At 35.3% G+C, this 23,940-nt stretch overlaps 1 long non-coding RNA gene across 4 annotated transcripts in view; it reads left to right on the top strand.

The window, feature by feature from the left end:
• Positions 1-23,940, top strand: part of LOC112644004 (uncharacterized) — a 106,498-nt gene that overhangs the window by 47,659 nt on the left and 34,899 nt on the right. For all 4 annotated transcript variants that reach the window (XR_007411772.1, XR_003126049.3, XR_003126050.3 and 1 more), the window contains 2 exons: positions 1,489-1,609; positions 3,349-3,503. This is a non-coding gene — a long non-coding RNA (uncharacterized LOC112644004). The remainder of the gene's footprint in view (positions 1-1,488; positions 1,610-3,348; positions 3,504-23,940) is intronic.

Raw genomic sequence — 23,940 nt, 5'->3', positions numbered from 1 at the left:
GGTTGTTAATCTCACCTCCTACCCTACTACTTCCTCCCACCTCTTTCATTCTCCCAGGTGTTCCTTCCTTGCTATTGAATTAATTTTATATTTTTATTCTATGTACAATAGATCTCTCCTATAGGAGCTGAGGTTCAGTCAGTTTAATTGATTATTTATTATTATTACTATTTTTAAAGATTTAGAAGGTGACAGAGAAAAGGAGAAGCAGACTCCCCACTGAGCAGAGAGCCTGACATGGGATTCAATCCCAGGACCCACTGAGCCACCCAGGTGCCCCTCCCCTCAGCCAGTTAGATTTAGATAGTAACAGTCTGAAATTCATTTCTTAAATGTATCCATTGTTGTTTGCTTCTGAACCTGCATTAGGTATTGAGGTTTTTGTTTGTTTGTTTGTTTCATTTGTTTATTCATGAGAGACACAGAGAGAGAAGCAGAGACATAGGCAGAGGGAGAAGCAGGCTCCCTGCAGGAACTGATGTAGGACTTGATCCCAGGACCCGGGGATCACAACCTGAGCCAAAGGCAGATGCTCAACCACTGAGCCACCCAGGTGCCTCTTGAGTCTTACTTCTTAATTTAAATATCATTAGCTCTATTTAAAAATAGAAGATTAAAATATTTTCCCAGTCTGATATTTATGTCACAATCTTGTATTTCTCAAGAAATATAGAACTTTGCTACATTGACAGAAAACAGTTTAGTGTAGGCTGATAAAAAATCCGAAGCCCAAAAAATCATATTAAAGGCATCACATATTGGAAAAATGTACATTGATTTTTGGAATTAAGTTTTGATGTTAACACACCTTACTAAAGGATCTTTGAAAGAAATGTTAAATTATAGACAGTAAGCATTTCTTAAAGGATTTTAGTGTAATCTCAAAGTATTCTGGTGTTGACAGTATTAAGAAAATAATTTTTCCAGGCTTAATAGAAATACACAAGACCAAATAGGCAAGAAAATATCACATATCACTGGGGAGGAAGGAAAACAATCATCAATGTTTAGTATTACAAAAATTTGGGGGAAATGAAGCTACTAAATGTGGCTAGACTCTGCCTTTTCTGATGTTGAGAATATATCTGGGAATTGGGAATTCTGCTTGGTAATAAGCTCTTAAGCACATTTGTAGTGTGGGATAAAGTTCTTACTTGGATGAGTGATGTTCATTCAACTAGAGCCGATTTTAAAGGGATAGAATATAGGCCAGCAGATTTCTGTGACACACTTGTAACCTTTCTGTAAATGCACTGCCTTTATTTCTTATATCAAATGAATGCTAGGGTTTCAAAAGATATTATTCATAAATAGAATGTAGTTTCTCAAAGGGGAAAAAAAACTAGCCCATAGCACACTGACCCCTGGGAAATAAAACACCAAATCATTTCTCCTTTAACTCCAAAGGAAGCCTATATTTTTTTATCAGTCATTTTTTTCAGAGGAAGAAATCACTAGAGTTTGACCATCTATCTCTGTTTCTACTAGGTTGTCAATTTGGTTCGAGTTTTCATCAGAGTTGGATTAACAGCTGGAAGAAGAGTTGTCTCATCTAAACATTCACCAGGGGGCAATGAGAAAAATCTATTAAATTTGACATAGGACAATGGTACTTACTCAATAAGACACTTTGAACATTTGTAATGGAAAGGCAACTCTTTTGTAAAAATCGTTCAGATAATTCTCACAAATGTAGGATTTGTGATTCAGTTTAATTGAAAAGGCAGTCTAATTTAACAAACAAGAAATAAAGAGCTATCTCTATATGTAGTATTAATTAAGGAAGCAGTATAAATTAAGGAACTAATGTAGGGCCCCCAAGGAAAATGCTATATGATTCTAGTGCCAGATCTAATGAAATAGGATAATTATACATAATAAAAGATACATATTATCCCTAGATTTGTTGAAAGAAATGAGAGAAAAAGGCTTTGGGGATTGCTTTAGTTACACCACTAGTGATACATATTTTTAAAAAAACAATAGTTGAAATAAACATAATAAAACATTAATATTTACTAATTTGGCTGATGACAACACAAGGTCCACTACATTCATTTCTAAGGTTCTTGTATATATTTTAAACATTTTGTGGTTTTCTTTAGTTATTAAAAAATAAAAACTTTTATGAGAGTTTATTAATGACATCATGAAAAATAAATTTGATAGAGAAGCCATAATATTTGCAGGGTTAAATGTAAATTGTAAATTATTTTCTACTAGTTTAGACTTTCTAATAAAAATCTAATAAAATATTAACCATCACCAATGAAGAAATAGAGTTAGAACAGGGAACTATATGAGCATAAAGTAGAAAAAATAAATATAATCTGTTACATTGAGTTTTAAGGAGTGCTGCATATTTACAAACTGAAAATTTTGGGTCAAATGTACATGTGTAAATGAATTAAGAGTTATATAAGGCACAATTTATAAGATTATTTATATTTTATTCCAATATAAACCATAAACAAATTCCATGATGTAGAAGAAAAATAAGAAGTTTCTGTATGTGAATTCTACAATGCTATTGACTTTAGGTAGCTCCATGAGAGATAGATTTTTAATCATCATTCTTGTATTATTCACTAGATATTAAAGGAAGTATCATGCCATCTCTTACCACATACTCTATCATAAAATTTTAAACAGTATGATATGAAATATATAACTTTCTCCTTTAATAATGAAGACTTTCATAGGTATGATTTCTTCTAGGTACATATGATCTGAGTCAGATCCAAGTCAATTGGATCTTCAGGTTGCTACTTCAGCTGTGAATATTCCCTCTATCAATTAGTGTTAGCATCATGATATGATAACTGGAAGTTGCCCATGTTCTTGCATGCACCAAGCATGAAGTATAGAAATCAAATATTTCCTTGGCCTATTTTAATAGGTTGACCTGTACTTCTTGATAGATATGTTTCAATCATTTTTCTTTGTGACTACTCCTCAAAACTGATTATTGATTATGATACATCTACAGAGATTTGAAACATATTCAGAAATATTCTGGGCAGTTATGCATAGTAAACTATCAAACTGCTATAATGTGTCTACCTATAGCCCTCTTCTCAGGAATATTTTACTCATAGTAACAACGTCTTACTCTTGAGTTCACATCTCTGCAAAAAAATGTGTCAGAAGCAATGCTTACAGTTCAGAAATAATAACTATATTACATGAAATTCTCTTGTGGCTCCCTATATAAACCATATCATTAAAACACACTGTATTTTCTAGGATGGGAAAGATAGTATTTCAAATTGCAGAAAATAATTGAGACAATTGCATTATTCAGTTATTTGTTAATAATCACTTATCTATGTAATGTGTTTATTTCAGACCTGCAGAAGGAGATATCAGGGAAAGCAAATAATCTGACTGATGGGAATATTTAAAGGTTAACATTCAGAGTGGAACAACAGGTCAAGGATGACTATTTGTGCCCCAAGCTCTTGCATATTGCTTTCTTTTGGATCTTTGACCAGGAAAATAAGGTACTTCCCTTTTTTTAGTCAGAGCCTATTTCTACTACCTAACCAGACTGCAGATTCTCTACCTTTGATGAGATGGCCAATTCAGTTTGATCCTCAAGAGTTCTCTGTCTAATCTGTGATTTAAGAATGGTATTTCCATCCTGTGTTTTGAGAATGTAATATTTCACTAATGTATAATTTGTGAGATATTCATAAATATTAGTTTAGACAAAGAAAGACAGTTGATATAAAATGGAACAATCATAAAATGAGAGAGTTCATGATGATTATAATATCATTGCTATAGTAAAAACTTTAATATGAAGTCCTAGAAGAGAAAGTTGAAATACTTTCAGAACAGAAAATAAAATACAATATGTTAGAAAATGCTACAGAAAAATACAGAAAATCAGAGTTCTAGCATCCATTTAATAATTTCAGAAGAGACTAAGAATATATATATATATATATATCGATTTTTCCAAAGCCAGAAGAGAGGATGATTTCCTGAAGCCAAAAAAATGTATGTTACTATTGATAGTAGAGAAATGTGAGTGGGGGGAAAAATAAAAATTTTCTTCAAAATTATCAGAATGTTAATTCTATTCTATATAAATTCCAAAGATACAGATAGATAATGGATAGATAAGTAAATAGATATATGGGTAATTAAAAAAATATTATCTGCTCACCAGGAATCAGACTGATATCAAGTAGCAGTAGAAGCATCAAATATAAAATTGCATATTAAAATACTGATAAATGTGTGTTTATAATATTCTAAAACTTTAACTTAGAAAACATTTTTCAAACTAGATGTCAAGTAAAAAGGATCAAAAAATGTATCACAAAATTTTTTTTAGAAATTTTAAGCCCTATGCAACCTATTCGAATACTGTCATTTGTACATATACTTGTACATATGTATTTATTTATCCTATAATGTAACCAAAACTTAATCAAAGAAACAAAGTAGAATCAGCTTCAAAACAGACAACAAACTGATTAGGGGTGAAATGAAGCAAAAATCTAATATAGTAGATGTACTGGATGTCTACAGAAATTCCTGTAAAAACAACAACAATGATGATTTCACAGGTCATATGATAAGATACTAGATCTTAGGGATGAAAGGTGAGGGAAGTTCATATTTCTTTCGTGGAAAAAAAACAGAACTATTAATTGAGGTAATTTGTGTAAATGTAGCTCACTCCCACCACTACAGACTCAAAACTGCATGTTTTCCTCAGCCACAAGGCTGAGACACACAGGCAACAGTTCTACTTTCAGCCTCTGTAGCTTTTAACTGTTGAGGAAATTGTAGAAGAATGCTGGAATCTACCTGCCATGAACTGACAATCATGTGGGTGGTATCATAAAAGCACAGACTCAGGGCAGAGTATAGTCCAGGACACTGGGACTCTTTTACCCAGGGAGGCAATATGACATCTACCCCAAACTGAAGACATGCCATGTCTGTCTGAGTACTAAAATTTTGGTAGTGCATCAAACAAATACGTAGAATAATCTGTATCCTTGAGACAGTATTGAAGTATTTATGGCAAAAAATTGCCCAACAACCAGACATACTACCTGAACCATCATACCCAATAACCCAACAAAGAAAGCTATCCTTTTATCTTTTGGGTGCTAAAGTCAGAGACAAGGAAATCATAATGACTAAAAAGACCACATATTCAGTGGATAACTACTAGAACTGTGTTAACACGTGAACACAAAGAAAACAAGAGGAATTAAAAAAAATTAAATAAACATTGTTAACATAAACTATGATTTTGTATTAAAAAATCTTTAGATTGTTAAATATGTATCAAAAATAATGGTTTGGAAAGTCCAGCATAGAGCAAAAATATGAAAACAAATTTTAAAATAAAAGATTTTTCAAAAAAAAAAAGATTTTTCATTTATTTATTCATAAGAGACACAGAGGCAGAGACAGGCAGAGGGAGAAGCAGGTTCCTTGTGGGGTTCAGGACTCTGGGATCATGGCCTGAGCCAAAGGCAGATGCTCAACCACTGAGCCACCCACTCATTTTTTTTCTTTCTTGACTTATTTTGGATTTAACATTCTTTTCTAATTTATTAAGGAGGAAACTGGGCTTTAATAATTGAGAAATGCCCTTTTTCTAATAGTAAAATTTGACATATTGTGCTTTTGTTGTCCTTAAGTTTAAAATAATTTTTAATTTTTATTTTGATTTCTTAATTAAAACATTGAATTTCCTATTGACCATATCTAGTGAAATTTTTATCTGAAACATCTTATTTTTCATCCTTTAAAATTTTGATTTCAATAACTTTTAATATTTACTGTGTCTTTGCTTTTTGGATATCTGGAACACAGTTATAATAATTTTTTTAAGTTTCCTTACTTCTAATTCCAATATCTGTGCTTGTTATTAATTGATTTTAACTTATTACTTTATATTCTGATTATGGTTTGTATTCTTCTTTTTTTTTTTATATTATAGTGGATTCCAAGTGGATGTCAGTCTTTATGATTGCTTTTAGTGTTATATCTTAAAAAAAAAAATTGCCAAACTTAAGGTCACAATCATTTTAATCTTTTTATCCTTTTATCCTTTTTCATTTAGAGTATTTACAGAATTAGATTTAATAATTAGGTCTATGATTGATTAGGCATTAGATTGAAATTTGTTTGTTTTTTCTTCCTCTTTTGAACTTTCAATTGATCTACTTCTTTTTCTTGGCAAACTATCCTTTCTACAGCAATTATCTTCATAAGTTTTCACTTAATGTATAATAAATATTTAATATTCCTGTCTACTAATTCTGAAGTTGAGTCAATTGTGGGATGATTTCAATACATAGATTATTCTTCTCAGTGTCTTTTTTTTCCCCCCATTTCTTTGCTTGCCTTGTAATTTTACATATCAGACATTCAGATGAGTGACCAACTGACCTATGGTCACACTGTAGAATAGATAAGCTATTTATTATGTGTATTGTTGAATCACTATGATAGCACAGGCAAAGATTAAAGAGTACCACAAAACAGCATGGTTCTCTACCCACTGTTCTAGAGTGAAGAAATAAGAAGGTGGAAGAAGAATGCTACCTGAAGCAAATTCTTACAAATATTCATTCAATGCCTTCCTATTTAGATAATCTGCAAAGAAAGAATACTCATCAATTTTGGGGATAGATTTATTGGCCTTCTGGATCATAAAAATGCCCAAGAGATGTGATAACATCCTTATACATTAATGTAGTCCCACACTAAAATTCTTCCGCACATTCTACTCTGCCTTCTTACATTCGCTTTTACTCATACCACTTACTGTCACATTCCAGGAATCCCAAAGTGTTATTCCTGGAGCTTTCTCAAGCATCATGTTCTATAGTCTCTTCTAACTTTTGGCCCTTAAATGATTCAGTATATTCTAGTAGATATCAAACCTTTAAAGGAGTAAATCGTGCTTCAAGTGACCAAGGGACTGACTTTAGTTTGTTGTAACACAAGCATAAAAGCAGATCTATGAAAAAATATGCTAATACCATCTTAAATAGAGATTAACAGATATTTCTTACAATAATATGAAAGATACACTGAAAGAGAGAACGGTGTGCAGGGGAGGAGAAAAAGACCATATGATAAAATGTGAGGTGTAAAATTTGAAATTCTCTTAATTCTAAATGATATAATTTATGGGAGGCATTGTTTAAACATGGATTAAGGAGCAAATGCCAGACTATGGAAAGTCAAAATCTGAAGTATTATATTTATATGCTAAAACCATACACAATGTCCAAAGACAGTCTGAATCTTCTTTCTCTTGTTTGGACAGATGTTGGAAGCAATTGTGTCTCTATGTCTCTCCAAATTAATAAGGTCACTGACATAAATAGAATCAGATGATAATAATTATAACTGACGATGGTAAGATTCAATAGATTCTAAAACTGTTATTCAGAAAAATGGACTACATAATTAGAGCCTGAAACATTACTTTTATGTTTAATCATGACATTCTTTGAGAGAGATTATGTTTTACATCAAGTAGGTACACACATTAAATGAAATTTATTTATTGAGGGATGCCTGGGTGGTTCAGTGGTTAAGCATCTCCCTTCGGCTCAGGTCATCATCCCAGGGTCCTGGGATCAGGTCCTGCATCGGGCTCCCTGTAGGGAGCCTGCTTTTCTCTTTCTGCCTGTCTCTGCCTCTCTCTGTGTGTCTCTCATGAACAAATAAATAAAAGCTTAAAAACAAAGAAATTTATTTATTGAGCATGGCACTTACCATTTTACATGTATTATCTTACTTCATCTTCAGAATAACTTTGTAGATTTCAACTATCCTGTTATTACAGACTGGGAAATGGAAGCTCATTGCCACAGGATTAATGACCAAGTACACTACATTTAGATTAGGGGATTTGGACCAAAATCACCACAAAGGAGACTCCTGAATTTCCCTCCTCCGTTGGGTGCATTGAAAATATAGCTACACATAGATCAATTCTCTCTGAAAGAAATTCAGAAAGTAGCTGAATGAATCCTACATATTAGGTCATTGACAAAATACCCACCATAGAGCCCATACTCAGCTCAGCACCATCTAAGTCAGAGAGAACCATCACCTCTGAGCTTCTCCCTGAGGAGCAATGAGCTTAGACCACACACCTAGCACCCCAATTTTAAGGTGGCCACCTGAGAGATGGGTCCCCAAATCACCTAGCTCTGAAAGCCAGTGGGGTTTGCATTTAGAAATCCCATAGACACTACAGCATACAAGGAAACATTTTTAATGGACACAGAAGCATTCACTATAGCTATCACTGCAGAGCTCAGCAGAGAGGAAGCAAGCCAACATGCTCATCTCCCAATCTCACTGGGAGAAGTTTGAGTGCTTACTTTCCCATGTGCTCCTTTAAAGTCCAGCTTCTAATCAGACTACATATAGATGTAGATTATTGTTTTTCCCTTGGGGAAACTGACAGGCTTTGGCACATTCTCTACCACTGTGAGCCACTAAGAACAGATGGAAGCATGAATAATCAAGAAGATTTGAGAGATAATCAAGAGCTAGGACCAGGTAGATTGATGAGAATACTATGCCAAGATTGGGAGAGGTGGCTGGTTTGTTTAATGTGTGGAAACCAACAAACAAATAAGGAAAGAAGGAGGGAAGGAGGGAAGGAGGGAAGGAAGGAAGGAGGAAGGAAGAAAAAATTGTTACAAATAAAATAACATGAAACACCTTCCAATCTAATCTTTATGAAATAATTAATGATTTACCCATAAGGCTATCAGAGAATTATTCAGCAGAAAACTTGTGGTCCAGAAGGAGATAGCGAAATGTATTCAAAGTACTGAAGAAGAAGAAGAAGAAGAAGAAGAAGAAGAAGAAGAAGAAGAAGAAGAAGAAGGAGGAGGAGGAGGAGGAGGAGGAGGAGGAGGAGGAGGAGGAGGAGGAGGAGGAGGAGGAGAGGAAGGAAGGAAGGAAGGAAGGAAGGAAGGAAGGAAGGAAGGAAGGAAGGAAGGAAGGAAAGAAAAGAAACGAGAAAGAAAGAAAGAAGAAAGAAAGAAAGAAGAAAGAAAGAAGAAAGAAAGAAAGAAAGAAAGAAGAAAGAAAGAAAGAAAGAAAGAAAGAAAGAAAGAAAGAAAGAAAGAAAGAAAAAGACAAACAAAACTGCCAAACAAAAATACTCTACCAGGCACAGTTAACCTCTCAGAATTGAAGGAAAGATAGTTTCCCAGACAAAATAAAAAATAAAAAAGCTGAAGGAATTTATTATCACTTAGACCTGCCTTATGAAAAATAATAAAAGGTTTTTCCAAGTTGAAATAAAAGAACAATTACTAATAGGAAAACAAATAAAAGTATAGAACTCCCTAACAAAATACTAGCAAACAAAATTCCATAGTACAGTAAAAGGATTTTATACAGTGTGATTTACTTTAAAGATTCTGAGATGGTTCAACATCTGCAAATGAATCAATGTGATTTACCATATTAATAAAAAGAAGGATAAGAATTATATGATAATTTTGACAGATGCAGAAAAAGCACTTAACAAAATATAACTTCCTTTCATGATAAAGTTTTCAACAAACTAAGTATAAATGGGATGTACATCAACATAACCATATATGAGAAACAAACATTATACTCTATGGTAAGAAGTTTAAAGATCTTGCTCTAAGACCAGGAAACATACAAGGCTGCCCACTCTAATCATTTTTATTCACCCCAGTAGTGGTAGCCCTAGTCAGAGCAATTAGTCAAGAAAAAATGAATAAATAAAAGATACCCCAATAAAAAAGATACTTTCAGATGACACTAACTTATATGTAGAAACACTGGGGACTCCTCCAAAATAAAACAATTAGAACTAATAATTTCAGTAAATTTGCAAGATACAAAATCAACATACAAAAATATCTGTTGTATTTTTATTTTAACAAAGAATTATTAGAAAATGAAATTAAGAAAACAATCCCATTTACAATAGAATCAAAAAGAATAAAATATTTAGGGATAATGTAACCAAGGAAGCCAAAGTTCTGTACACTAAAACTATAAAATATTGATGAAAGAAATTAAAGAAAAAATTAAAAAATGGAAAGATGTTCTATGCTCATGGAATGGTAGAATTAATATTGTTAATTATTTCCAAATATTACTAAAAGCAATCTATAGATTCAATACAATTCCTATTGAATTCCAATGGCATTTTTTTTTACAAGAATGAAAAATAAAATCCTAAAATACAATTAAACCATGAAGACCCCAAACAGCAAAGTAATCTTGAGAAAGAGCAAAACTGAATCATGGTTTCTGAATTCAAACTGTATTATAAAGTCATAGTAATCAAGAAAGTAGGGCATTAGCACACATACACACAAGAAGGCACATAGATTAATAGAACAAAATAAAGGACTCACAGGCAAACTCAGGCATATGTAATCAATTAATTTATGACAAAGGAGTCAAGAATATACAATGGGGAAAGGATAGTCTTTTCAAAAAATGGTGCTGGGAAGAATAGATGGCCACATAAAAAGAGTGAAATTGACCTCATCTTACACCATACACAACAGAAGACTGAAACTGTAAAACTCCCAGAAGAAAACATAAGTTTTCTTGGGGATAAGTTTCTTGACATTCGTCTTGGCAATTATCATTTTTTTTGTTTAGCATCAGAAACAAGACAAGCAAAACAACAAATGGGGCTACACCAAACTAAAAAGCTCCTGCACAGAAAACAAAACCATCGACTAAATGCAAAGGGTACTTATAAAATGGGAGAAAATATTGGCAAACCATGTGTCCAATAAATGGTTAATATTCAAAATACACAAAGAGCCCACACAACCGACAGCAAAGCTACAAATAGCCCAATTAAAAATTGGATAAAAGGTGAAAGAGAGTGGTCTAGTTTCATTCTTCTGCATGTGGATGTCCAATTTTCCCAGCACCATTTATTGAAGAGACTGTCTTTCTTCCAATGGATAGTCTTTCCTCCTTTATCGAATATTAGTTGCCCATAAAGTTCAGGGTCCACTTCTGGATTCTCTATTCTGTTCCACTGATCTATGTGTCTGTTTTTGTGCCAGTACCACACTGTCTTGATGACCACAGCTTTGTAGTACAACCTGAAATCTGGCATTGTGATGCCCCCAGATATGGTTTTCTTTTTTAAAATTCCCCTGGCTATTCGGGGTCTTTTCTGATTCCACACAAATCTTAAAATAATTTGTTCTAACTCTCTGAAGAAAGTCCATGGTATTTTGATAGGGATTGCATTAAACGTGTAAATTGCCCTGGGTAACATTGACATTTTCACAATACTAATTCTGCCAATCCATGAGCATGGAATATTTTTCCATCTCTTTGTGTCTTCCTCAATTTCTTTCAGAAGTGTTCTATAGTTTTGAGGGTATAGATCCTTTACATCTTTGGTGAGGTTTATTCCTAGGTATCTTATGCTTTTGGGTGCAATTGTAAAGGGAAAATAAGGGAAGGGAGAAGAAATGTGTGGGAAATATCAGAAAGGGAGACAGAACGTAAAGACTGCTAACTCTGGGAAACGAACTAGGGGTGGTAGAAGGGGAGGAGGGCGGGGGGTGGGAGTGAATGGGTGACGGGCACTGGGTGTTATTCTGTATGTTAGTAAATTGAACACCAATAAAAAAATAAAATAAAAAAAAAAATAAAAAAAAATAAAAAAAAAAAAATTGGATAAAAGGAGCAGCCCCGGTGGCGCAGCGGTTTAGCGCCGCCTGCAGCCCAGGGTGTGATCCTGGAGACCCTGAATCGAGTCCCACGTTGGGCTCTCTGCATGGAGCGTGCTTCTCCCTCTGTCTGTGTCTCTGCCTTTCTCTCTGTGTCTCTATGAATAAATAAATAAAATATTTAAAAAAGTTGGATAAAAGATCTAAATATGCAGTTTTCCAAATGACCAACTGATACATGAAAAGTTGCACAACATCACTAGTCATTGGGGAATGCAAATTTATACCATGACGTGATGTCACCTCACACTTGCTATGATATAAACTATCAAAGAGACAAGAGATAAATAATACTGGCAAGCATGTGGAGCAAAGAGAACCCTTGTGCACTGTTGGTGGGAGTATAAAATGGTACAGTCATTGCAGCAAACAATACAGAGTTTCCTTAAAATGTTACAAATAGAACTAATATATGATCTTGAAATCCGACTTGTGGGAATATCTAAAAAATCCAAGATCACTATCAAAGAAGGATATTTGTAATGCCACATTTATTGCAGCATTATTCATAGTAGCCGAGGTAAGAAAAAAAAAACTAAAATAAAGGTGAAAAAATGAATAAAAGTATTAGATTTAGAGCACAGTTATCTGACTTCAAACTCCTTTACTGACTTGGTTTTTTTTTCCCTCAGCTTTATTAAGGTATAATTGACAAGTAAAATTGTATATCTTTATGATGTACAATGGGATGGCTTAATATATACTTACGTATTGAAATGATTACCACAATCAAGCTAATTCACACATCCATCACCTCACACAGTTACCCTGTTTTTGTACTCTTGCAATGTGTATTCGCGACTTAGGGAGGAGGGAACTATGCATTAATTCATAAAATGATGCAAAACAATTATGTGTAATCTTCTGAGTTGCTGTAGCTCAAACGTCTACAAAGACTTCCTGTTTTTGAGTCTACTTCAAATGACCACTTTATCAAAAAATGCCAAAGTTAATCTAGGCCTACGCAGAGTTCCCTGTAACATCAGAAAATCAACACTGAAAAGAAAAATTTTTTTAAAGATTTTATTTATTCATGAGACACATGGGGGTGGGGAGAGGGGGAAAGGGAGAGAGGGAGGCAGAGAGAGAGGCAGGCTCCATGCAGGGAGCCCGATGTGGGACTCAATCCCAGGACTCCAGGACCATGCCCTGGGCCAAAGGCAAGCACTAAACCACTGAGCCATCCAGGGATCCCCCCAAAAAGAAAATTTTAAAATGCTGCCAGTCAGAAGCCATATGTTTCCTCTAAAGTACCAATATGTAAACTAATAGCATTTTTTGCCTTACTCAAAGTTACTGTTTATATTAGTTGGGGTAAGCTACCAAAAATCTCCCAGTAATCTAAAGTAAATCAGAGCTCCCTGGTTCCTTCCACATGTGTACTCTCTGAAACCCTGGGGACACAGAGTTGCCCACGGGAATCTCTGTGTCTAGCCAGTAGATGTGGGAAGGGAGAGTGAGTTCCTACACCTGCTCTTCCCTAAGCCACTTCTATCCACAATTCATTCATATACACAAGCCACTAGCAGTCCCAGAACAGAGCGTCAGTATGGTCTATGAGAATTGGCAATCCTTCCACTTTATTAGAAGAAAGAAAGGAAAAATCAAGCCATCAAATAATAGTGAGAGTAAAAATACATTACTACTCAGTTAAAAGCAAACAAGCAAATGCTAGGAGAGCTCCAACAGACAGTTATTAAAAGAACTGTATGACATAAAGAAGAAAGATTTGCTCTAATCTGTTTCAAATTACACTATAATAATTTAAATATAATATCACAAATATACACACATGTACATAGAGATTCTGTTTCTTTTTTTACCCTTTTGTAATATGTTTTGTAATTTTTTTTCTGAGAAATTTATTTTTTTTAGTAACAATGTTCCATTGAAATATATGAATGTTAGCAACATCCTTTTGTTGCTGTTCTATTTTTTATTTTTAGTGTTAGTTGTACATTACTAGTATTGGGGCTTCAATCAGATGCAATATCCTATTCAGTAAAACATATCTGAAGCCTTGCCCAAGCTGATTTTACAGTTTGCAGGATTCTGTTATGTTAGCTACACTAAGAGTCAGGCCTTTTTTCTACAAACATATTCTGTTATACTAGGTCATGATTTTCCCTGGATCTCTCCAGAAAATTGATACAAATATAGAATTTTATCACATTAGCATTTGATCTTTTTCCAACAAAGGCCTTTCTTCACTCTAGCACAGACCCTAAAGTCCTTAGGCAAATGAGACTACCTCTTGAATTTATGTGTCTCTAAAATGCTTTTGTCAATGGCAGGGAAGACATATCTAAGCCATCCAAAGATCATATTTCTGCTTATTATTTTGAAATCCTAGAGAAGCTTATTTAGTTTATTGAGATGAATGATTCAGCCAAAAAAAAAAAACCTTTAATGTTAATGGTATTGTGATTGATATGGCAGGCTTTATGATTCACATTTTGCCATGTATATCATGCTTGAGCAAAATATACACTGCTAAAAGGAGTGGATTTAGGAACCTGAGAGAGTATTCTATCCTACAGCAGAGATGTTTTTAACGTGCCAGTAAAAATTTCAGGATTCCCAAGAAGTTTCCTTTCATCTATTTTTAGCATTCCCTGGCCAGTACAACATATATTCCATATCAAAGTCCTTTAGTCGACAATTTATTTGTGCAATATTTAAATATTATTCACATACCCTATTTCATCAATTCCAAGTTACCACTTACTTAATTTGTGCTAATACGTTTGTGATTTTAAATTGTTGATTGTGAAACATTTCTGTATTACTGATATGCAAATTCATGAAAAAGTAGGCATTTTAACATAAGTGTAATATGCTATGACTCTGGAGAGATAAGTATAAAATATTTTAAGAAACTAGTCAAGCTCCCTTGTTTGAATGAAATCATGGACAAGATTGATTTTACAGAGAGTACTACTATGTATTGTGTAAATTAATGGTCTTATCGTGTGACATCTAAATTTTTTTGTGTCTATTTTATTGTGTCTATTATGTGAAATCTAATATTGTAGGTCTGGCTGCATAAGGTAGTGCATCATGTATCTGGGACCCCGAGGACACAGTTGATTGACTCTTTTGGCAATATGATGCCAATAAATGACAAGACTTCAGATGGTTTAACTGAGCATGCAGATTCTTCAGTTGTGCCTCTATAATTAATCAGTCCATGATCTCATATTGTAAGTGTTCACTGCTAGCAAAAATAGATTATCGACTTTTTTCAGAAATTCTGAGTACAAGAAAAGGAGGACTTTACGCTATGATGTAGTGGCACTTTGATGAATGGTACTTAACATAAGATACTACTTCCAAAGTGCCATGTGATTCTCTTTTAAATAAAAGTTTATACATTTGCCTAGTGTGTTTGCCTTGTGCATTCATTCAGATTCAGGGGCATCTTATAAACAGAAAATTCTAAGAGATAGTAAGATAGTTTTTAAGGACCACTGAGAAATAGCTTATTTCAAATTGTTTTTAGGTTGGGAAGCCAACAAGTCATTACGTAATTATTTGTAAGTCCTTATGACTGGAAGTAGAAAAATTCAAAAGTCTATGATGAAGTATCGTCAATGAAAGCATATTTGGGTATAAACATATTTTTGCAGAGAATGACATCAAGTTAAAGTCCTAAAAGAAATTCAAATTGTTTCTATATAATAGCCACGTAAATTAAAACATACATGAAATGCAGAATAAATCTCAAGCCATTACAATTCTGTGTATGGGAAGATCATCAAAGACTCAACTTTAGTCAGGCTCCTGGAAACTTCTCTGAGGCCCACCTATGCACTTATAAAGCCCAGTTTCAGCAAGTACCCTGCTAAGTCAGTTTAACCAGAATCTCCTTTATCGTGGAGGTTCCTTCCTAGTGATTTTATATCCACTGACCCCCACCCTGCTGTTGGGTAGAAATTCACATTTGCCCATGCTATATCTGGAGCTGAGCCAAATATCTCTCCCCAACCGTGAATTCATATTGCAGTGCCCCATACCCAGCACAATGTTCCAAATAAAATCTGCTTATCATCTTTAATAAGTATCATCAAATATTTTTTTCTACAATACCTGTGATTTCTTACAGAGTTACAGGAAAGACACATAAATGTAATAAAAAATGTAATACCTGGGATAATAGAAAACAAAACAGTTGTTTGTACTGATTGGCACACTTGCTTTAAGTTAATACACTTACTTCTATGGCTTTGTAAAAGCCCTAAGCCCTGGATATGAAATTTTGGTTGGGGGCACCTGGGTGACTCAGTTGTTAAGAATCTGCCTTTGGCTCAGGTCATGATCTCTCAGTCCTGGGATTGAGCCTCATGTTGGGCTCCCTGCTCAGTGCAGAGTCTGCCCCTCTCTCACCCTCTCCCTTTACGCCCCGCCATGCCCATTCTCATTCTCTCTCTCTCAAACAAATAAAATTGTAAATTTTGGTTGAATGCTCTTCAGCAAGGACATAGTCAAAGACAAACAGAATTACAATTTAGAGATGTTAAAGATTTATAGAAGCTGGAGTTCTTATACTAAAAAAGGCACGTGTTAGCACCTAGTAGCAATAATTTCTCCCTCTATCTTTCTTTTCTTTTTTTAAAGATTTTATTTATTTATTCATATGACACACACACACACACACACACACACACACACAGAGGCAGAGACACAAGCAGAGGGAGAAGCAGGCTCCATGCAGGGAGCCTGACGTGGGACTTGATCCCCGGTCTCCAGGATCACACCCTGGGGTGAAGGCAACGCTAAACTGCTGAGCCACCCGGGCTGCCCCCTTTTTTTTTTTTTTAAGATTTTATTTATTTATTCATGAGAGACAGAGAGAGAGGCAGAGACATAGGCAAAGGGAGAAGCAGGCTCCATGCAGGGGAGCCTGATGTGGAACTCGATCCTGGGATTCCAGGATCAAGCCCTGAGTCAAAGGCAGACGCTCAACCCCTGAGCCACCCAGGGGTCCCTCCCTCTATCTTTCTTAATCTTAAACTAAAAATCTAAGCCCTAGATCTTTCAGAAGAATTATAAACTGAGTCAAGGCTCAACCTATGTGTAAAGGCCTTGAATCCCACCTTTCAATGTAGTTGGTCATGGGCCTCCACTCCGGGATTCATCCCTGCACACATAGACTGAGAAATGGGGCCCCAAATTCTAGCTTCATCTTGGATGAAACTGCTACAGCAGAGCCCAGAAGTGTGGCACATAGGGTAGCCTACAGCTTCACAAATGGGTGTAAACCACTCAAGTGAAAACTGTCAGGAGTCACAGAGTCCTCCCAGTGAGAAGTCACAGTGATTCTCTGTATGTTTTCCATGTTTCTAGCTGTCATAAACATGATTGGTAGAATTTCAACCCGTTTTTCTGGGTTGTCTTGCCAGGATTTAAACTCTGTAAACTGCATGCACAAGCTGACGGCATGCACAGGCTGACTGCACAGATAAACCAAATTTTCTAGAAAACAGAAATTTGTAAGGGCAGTCTCAGAAAAATTGGTAGATGCAGTTTTTGCATTTTGCCCAGTAGGTCAGACTGAACAAAAATAAACATTCGTAAATTGAGCAGAGGTGAAAGAGTAGGTGAGTACCTTTGGAGGATGACTAACGTATTTGAATGCCATTTGGGAATGGAAACCACAGAAAATGCTCTTCGGGGCCATATTTGTCCATGGCCTCCACCTCAAAGTTCAAAAGCAATTTTAAATCACTTTAGTGAGCAGAGCTGAGACGCAGAGATTCCGCACAGTCTGAGACAGATGACTGATCACCGTGGAAGCTGTCAGTCAAAATACAGGCAAGAAACAGACTCCAAATTTATGGTCCTCAAATTCGCATTCTTGAATAATAAAGAGAAAAAAATGTGGGACCATCAGGATCAAGGGAGAGCTGTCAATATAAGAAAGTGAATAAAACTGAAAATGGTTCCTGGGATTTTACTTTCTTGCATGTCTAATGATACAATAAGCAGTAGAGACACTAGGAAACCCAATGTTTTAAATGATTTTGTCAAGCATTCCCAAAAGCTTTTCTGGGAAAAAAAATGAGGAAGTTGTCAAGTTTGAATACTGTGAGCACAGCCTAAAAAGAGAATCCATCTTAAAGTCACTTTGTTTGCATTTCTAAAACTTCGATCTCCTTGTTTCAGTGTGAAAATACATATCAGCAAATGGACATTAGGCTAATTAATCTATGCTGAAAAAAAGAAAAGAAGAAAGAAAGAAAAAGAAAGAAAGAAAGAGAAAGAAGAAAGAAAGAAAGAAAGAAAGAAAGAAAGAAAGAAAGAAAGAAAGAAAGAAAGAAAGAAAGAAAGAAAGAAAAAGAAAGAAGAAAGAAAGAAAAGAAAGAAAAGAAAGAAAGAAAGAAAGAGAGAAAGAAAGAAAGAGAGAAAGAAAGAAAGAGAAAAAGAAAGAGACATCTGCTGTCAAGTTCACTCCCTCCAAATTGTAGAAAGGGAACCTTTCCTCACCTCTGCCCCCAAATTGTAAAAAGGTAACATATGTTCGAGAAGGCGATTTCAATATAAAGTTGATAAGCCACAGATTTCTTTTGGATTCAACCCCAAAGAAAGTTCATTCTTTCTACCATCATAGAGTACAGACACAGAGGAATAAGAAATTAAATTACAATATATATGTTAGGTAAAGAATATGCCATTTAGTTACCCAAGGCAATCTCCTTTGCCCTAAAGAGAATGAGCACAAACTCAAAACAGGAAATACTCATTGGAGCCACACAAAATCATGAGTAGGAAAACTCAGCAGATTATCTTCAATTCTCATTCTGTATAATATCCTAAATTACAATGACTATATTATAAGTTCCTATAACTTGCATACAATGTAAAATTTTATTCATATATCTGAAAAATATTTCCAGGCCCCTTACTAATCTTGGCTGTCAGCTACTTCTGACCAACTGGGTCTGGGTGAAGCATATCAGAGAGAGGGTGGGTAGAGTATTAAATAAACAAAACTCAACTGAACTCATCCTTCTAGTGACTTTCAAAACCAGTAAGTAGTGACTTTCTGCCTATTTTTCTTTGAGACTATAGACTCCAAATTGGTAGACTCATTCTTTTCTGATGAAATGGAAGTTAGTCAAATTATTTTTTCTGTGCTCTATCAGTTGTCCTGATAAACATACTTGTTTGATAGCTTTCTGCTGCTTATAGTTCTTTCCCAGGCTCTGTTTTCCTAGATACGCACACCTTCAGGTAAGTGACGTGCTCTGAATGCAAGTAGCTGACTCATACCCAGTCCTTTGGCTTGGCCACACTGAGCTCGCCAGGAAGTGATGTTTTACATATATTGTATTACAAAGCTAATTAGTACTGAGAATGTTAGCCTGCCCACCTGCCATTAGCTGTTTCATTTTCCCTTAGCATTTACTAATTTTAATGAGTTCCTTAAAATCTTAGTAAGTATAACTTCTTTAAATCAGACATCTACCCTCCTGAAGATATCCACTATGTGAGAAAAGTATACATTGCCCTGTAACAACAATTAAAATTTCTAGGTGAACTTGATCAGACCATAAGGAAATTCCTACCAGAAAAAAATAATCAAATGAATAAATTAAATTGTAAACCTTTCAAGAATATTTCCCATCTTGACCCAAACCATTTCCAACTTAAAAATACAAATAAATTGCATCTTTGTGACAAACCACTTTATGAAACATAAGACAGCTTTTCACCACTATTCTCACCAGTCCATCTCTCATTTCTTTAGGAATAAACTCATTTTTGTTGCTGCATGATCTGTTTTTTGAATGAACCAAGAGCCTTTGAAAAGTAGAATGTCACCGGTGGCAGAAAAGAAAGTTACTCCCAGTTTGTGCATAATCATCGTGTGCATAAAATTTCTAGCACTGGTGACAGATTTCTGGGAACATGACCCAGTCATATGGAAAAAATGATTGTGATTTTTGAACCACTTTCTTTTGAATTATTTCTCCTACAACTTGATTTACGCTATTGAGATTTACTATTGCTGAAACAACTACTTCTGAGAACATTGCTAGTAGGCCACTTATTTTCACAGTTGAGAATTTTCACCTAAAAAGGTTGTTCCTTCCTTTGCAAGTGATGAATCAAGGTGTGATTTTGCTTCTCCAATTCTATGACTGTTTTGCTAAATTCACGTTGCATAACAAAACACTCTGAAAGCATTTTGTTTTCTTTCACTTCTGTGGATTGGGTGGAGAAGCTTTGTTTCAGGCCTGTGGTCAGTTGGCCATGGCTTTAGGCTTTGAATTCCATTTAGATCTGCTCCATATTGGCTCCACATTATCTTTGGATCAGCTAATTAGATTAGATTAGCTAAACTGTGTACACTCCTCTCATCTTCCTCACAGGAGACCAGGAGACAAGGCAGAAACATGAGTAACCTCTTGAAGTCTTGGCTCAGAACTAGTAAGATCGCAATTTGTATACCAGTTCCATTGACCACAAAAGTCCCATTGTTGAGCCAACTATCAATGTATGGGGAAATATACTCTGCACAATTTCTTACTTTGTAAGGTAACAAGCTAGGAGGGAATAAAGGACAATGATTTAATCTGCAATAGCATAGGCAGCCCGGGGAGCTCAGAAGTTTAGCGCTGTCTTCAGCCCAGGGCCTGATCCTGAAGACCCAGGATCAAATCCCACATCAGGCTTCCTGCATGGAGCCTGCTTCTCCCTCTGCCTGTGTCTCTGCCTCTCTGTCTCTCTCTGTGTCTCTCATGAATAAATAAATAAAATCTTTAAAAAAAATAATCTACAATAGCAGGTTTAAAAACTGGAAACCAGGCTTAGAAAGCCTTCCTTGGACTGCAAAACACCCCATACTGTGAAAAATATAACGGAAGAAAATATCTAGCATGACTTCCTATGAAGTCTAGGGATATAATCTTTAACAGAAAAAAGAAAAATAATAGTCATGGTAATTGAACCTCAGGCTCCCATGAGGCAAGGAGAATTGTGAGTCAGAATCAAGAATAATTGAATTGGAAAAAATCCACTTTCTCTAAGAACCTTTGAATAGTAGATATATTTTTCTGCAGACAGCAGGGGGAATCTTGAACCGTCTGGACCTTAGAAGGAATAATCACAAAAAAATTAAAAAGGGACACGTGTTATAATCAACCAAAGGAGCTTTTGTTAGAATCAATTATTTCTTCATGTATAAACACATGCATATTCAAGGCAATTTAAACAAAATCAGCCTGCTTGAACATGTGTGAATGTTATACCAGGCAGCTGCCAAGATTGGAACCAACTGACCCAGTAGCAATAGAAGGAATCTCAAGTTACTATACTTGAGAAGAAAAGGATATTATACAGAAATGGATACTATTGATTAGTGAGATTGTGTGACTCTCCTTTAGGGAAGCATTGGAAACTCTTTTTCAGTCATTTGCTTAGTTTTTGTTAAATGGGTAGTTGCATCATATTAGGTGAAGATTCAGTATTATTGTATTCCAGAAGCTTAAACATGATGTGACTTTGTTTATACAGATTGACTAGTTAAAGGCTGGCTGAGGGCATATAAAAAGTATTGGCCCAGTCCCCTTATCTCTCACAGTATAGCTCATGGTTTGTGTCTGGGACACGACCGGGTTCCGACCAGATGATGCATGGAACGGGGTTTGAAGAGGAAGCTGTGAGGTGGCTTTCCTGCAGGTGTAGACAGATATATTTGCTTCCTGATGTGTGGCTGTCAGGGGGGCTGGCACATCTAATCTTTGGGTTTGGATCACAGTGGAGGTCTTGAAGGCACGCAGTCCGCTCCTTCATTCTCTCCATATTGTGGGTGAGCCAGGTAGAGACATTCTGACTCACTGGTTAGACTTCCTGGATCTCCAGTCTCATGATTAGGGCGGGGGAGCAGTTTCCTAAGAGGACTGATTCTAGGATGTTGTTCTGAGGACTATTCTTGGAACCTTAACCTAAAGCAAGCTACCCCGTAATTCACTGAGCTGTTTTCATAAACAAACTAGAGAGCTTTGTCTGCTGTATAGTCTAACTGGTACATATTGTGAATTACTCAGATTTTCTGATGTAATTCCTTCCTAGGATATGCTATACTTGATTATGACAACTTCTTTTGTAAATATGTAGACATATACATTGGTCTACTATTTCCTTAAAGATAATATATCAACAATTATAATTAAAACAGTTATGTATTTTATTTTCTCATACTGTTGTTATTCATTCTGGAAATCCAGTGTATTAGTCAGGGGTCTCCAGAGAAATAGAATCAATAGGATATATATGTATATATAAAAGGAGATTTACTATGAGGAATTGTCACATGCAATTATGAAGGCTAAGAAGTCTCCTGATCTGTTGTCTGCCAGTTGGAGATCCCAGAAAAGTAGTTGGTGTAATTCAGTCTGCATCCAAAGGCCTGAGAATCAGGGAGAGGGTGATGTAGATCTAGTCAGAGTTCTGAAGGCTTGAGAACTAGTAATGTGGACAGTAGAGGGTTGGTGTCTCAGTCATTAAGGCTAAATTCTTCCTTTCTTAGATATTTTATTTTTATTTAGGCCCTCAGTGAATTGGATGATGCTCACCCACACAGGAGATGGCAAACTGGTTTACTGAGTCCACGGATTCAAATGCTAATTTCATCCAGAAATATCCTCCTATGCCCAGAAACAATGGTTAGCCAAATACCTGGGCACCCTCTCATACAGACAAGTTGACACATAAAAATAATTGCCACATCAGGTTTATTTTTTTGACACACAAAATGGGTTGGTCATCTCACTCCCTTTTTATTATTTTGAAAACTTTCCTAAGAGAGGTCTCTGGACTTATTTTTATACCTTACCCAAAAAACCATATGTCACACACACACGTGGTATATTTAATATGGTTTAGTTAACATACTTGCATTTTATCACTTATGTGGTTTTCATTATTATCAATTCAAAATTTTCCAGAAATTTCTCTCAGTACTTTCTAGCACTTCTATTTAAATTTCCTAATTTATTAGTAAATAGTAGTTCATGATGGTATTGTTTCTACATACGTGTTTTACCTACTGCTATTCTTTCATTTCTATTTTCAGACTTTTCTCCCTTTCTTATTCTTTTTTGCTTTCTAAATTTTATATATCTAAATTAATAAAATATTTCAAAATAAAATTTTCAAAAATCAAAAGGCTAAGACAAAGTATACATAAGATGTCCTATTACCAAAACTTTGCCTAATGGAGTTGTCAGTTTTTACACACATGATGTTATATTACAGTGCATTATACTATCCCTTCCTTTTGTCACTTATCTGTACAAGCTGAAGGTGTCAGCACTCCCATGTATTCAGAACTGCCTGTTTTCTCCAAATGTACATTATTACAAATTTTATTCAGTTTTTTATATGAAGTTATTTCCAATCTCTTACTTTTGTAATCATTGATAAATGAGTCATTTTGTACATACACCACTTTCCCTCTAAACTTTTTCTTCTCAATGACTAGGAACTACCTATTTTTGCTCTCTGCATCATATATGTATATCACATACACATGACTGTGTGTATATGTAAGGGTGTTTTAAATTTAAATAATGTCTCCACTAAACATGAGGTTTGAACTCAAGACCTTGAGATCAAGAGTCGCACGCTCTTCTGACTGAGCCAGCCAGATGGCCTTGGGGTGTGTATGTGTATATTTCTGTGTGTGTATATGAATATACATGTGTGTGTGTCTGTGTGTGGTATAGCCATTGTGATACGAAGCACAGATATTTTGTCCATATTTTGTCTTTTGACTATTTTAACTCCCAAGGTAGTCTTGTTAGATCTGCTTTAATTCATTTTAAGGTGACAGATTTATCAATGGATTCTAGATTTTGAATCATAGTTTAAGAGCCCTGTGAGCAGGGCTGGTGAGTAAGCAGGTGGTGGGGTGGCACAGGGATGATTCTTCCAGCTAGTGGCTGGCCCTGGATTTTCTAGCAGCTGCTGAGTCACTTAGGCAATTTTCTGCTCCAGTCAGGCTTTCTCCTTTCTTCCACCCCAGCAGCCAGCCTTGACACTGTCAGACTGAATATTTGAGCCAGACCAACTAGTTTTCTCTATTTATTGCAACATTACATGATGAAATTAAAATGAAAGCCCATTCTCTGGAGAGAGACTGATCCCTTGAAAAATACTGCTGTTGATT

Source organism: Canis lupus, chromosome 1 (genome assembly GCF_003254725.2).
Source record: "Canis lupus dingo isolate Sandy chromosome 1, ASM325472v2, whole genome shotgun sequence".
In the NCBI taxonomy this organism is placed as follows: Eukaryota; Metazoa; Chordata; class Mammalia; order Carnivora; family Canidae; genus Canis; species Canis lupus.
This window is presented reverse-complemented; position numbering and strand designations above follow the sequence as displayed.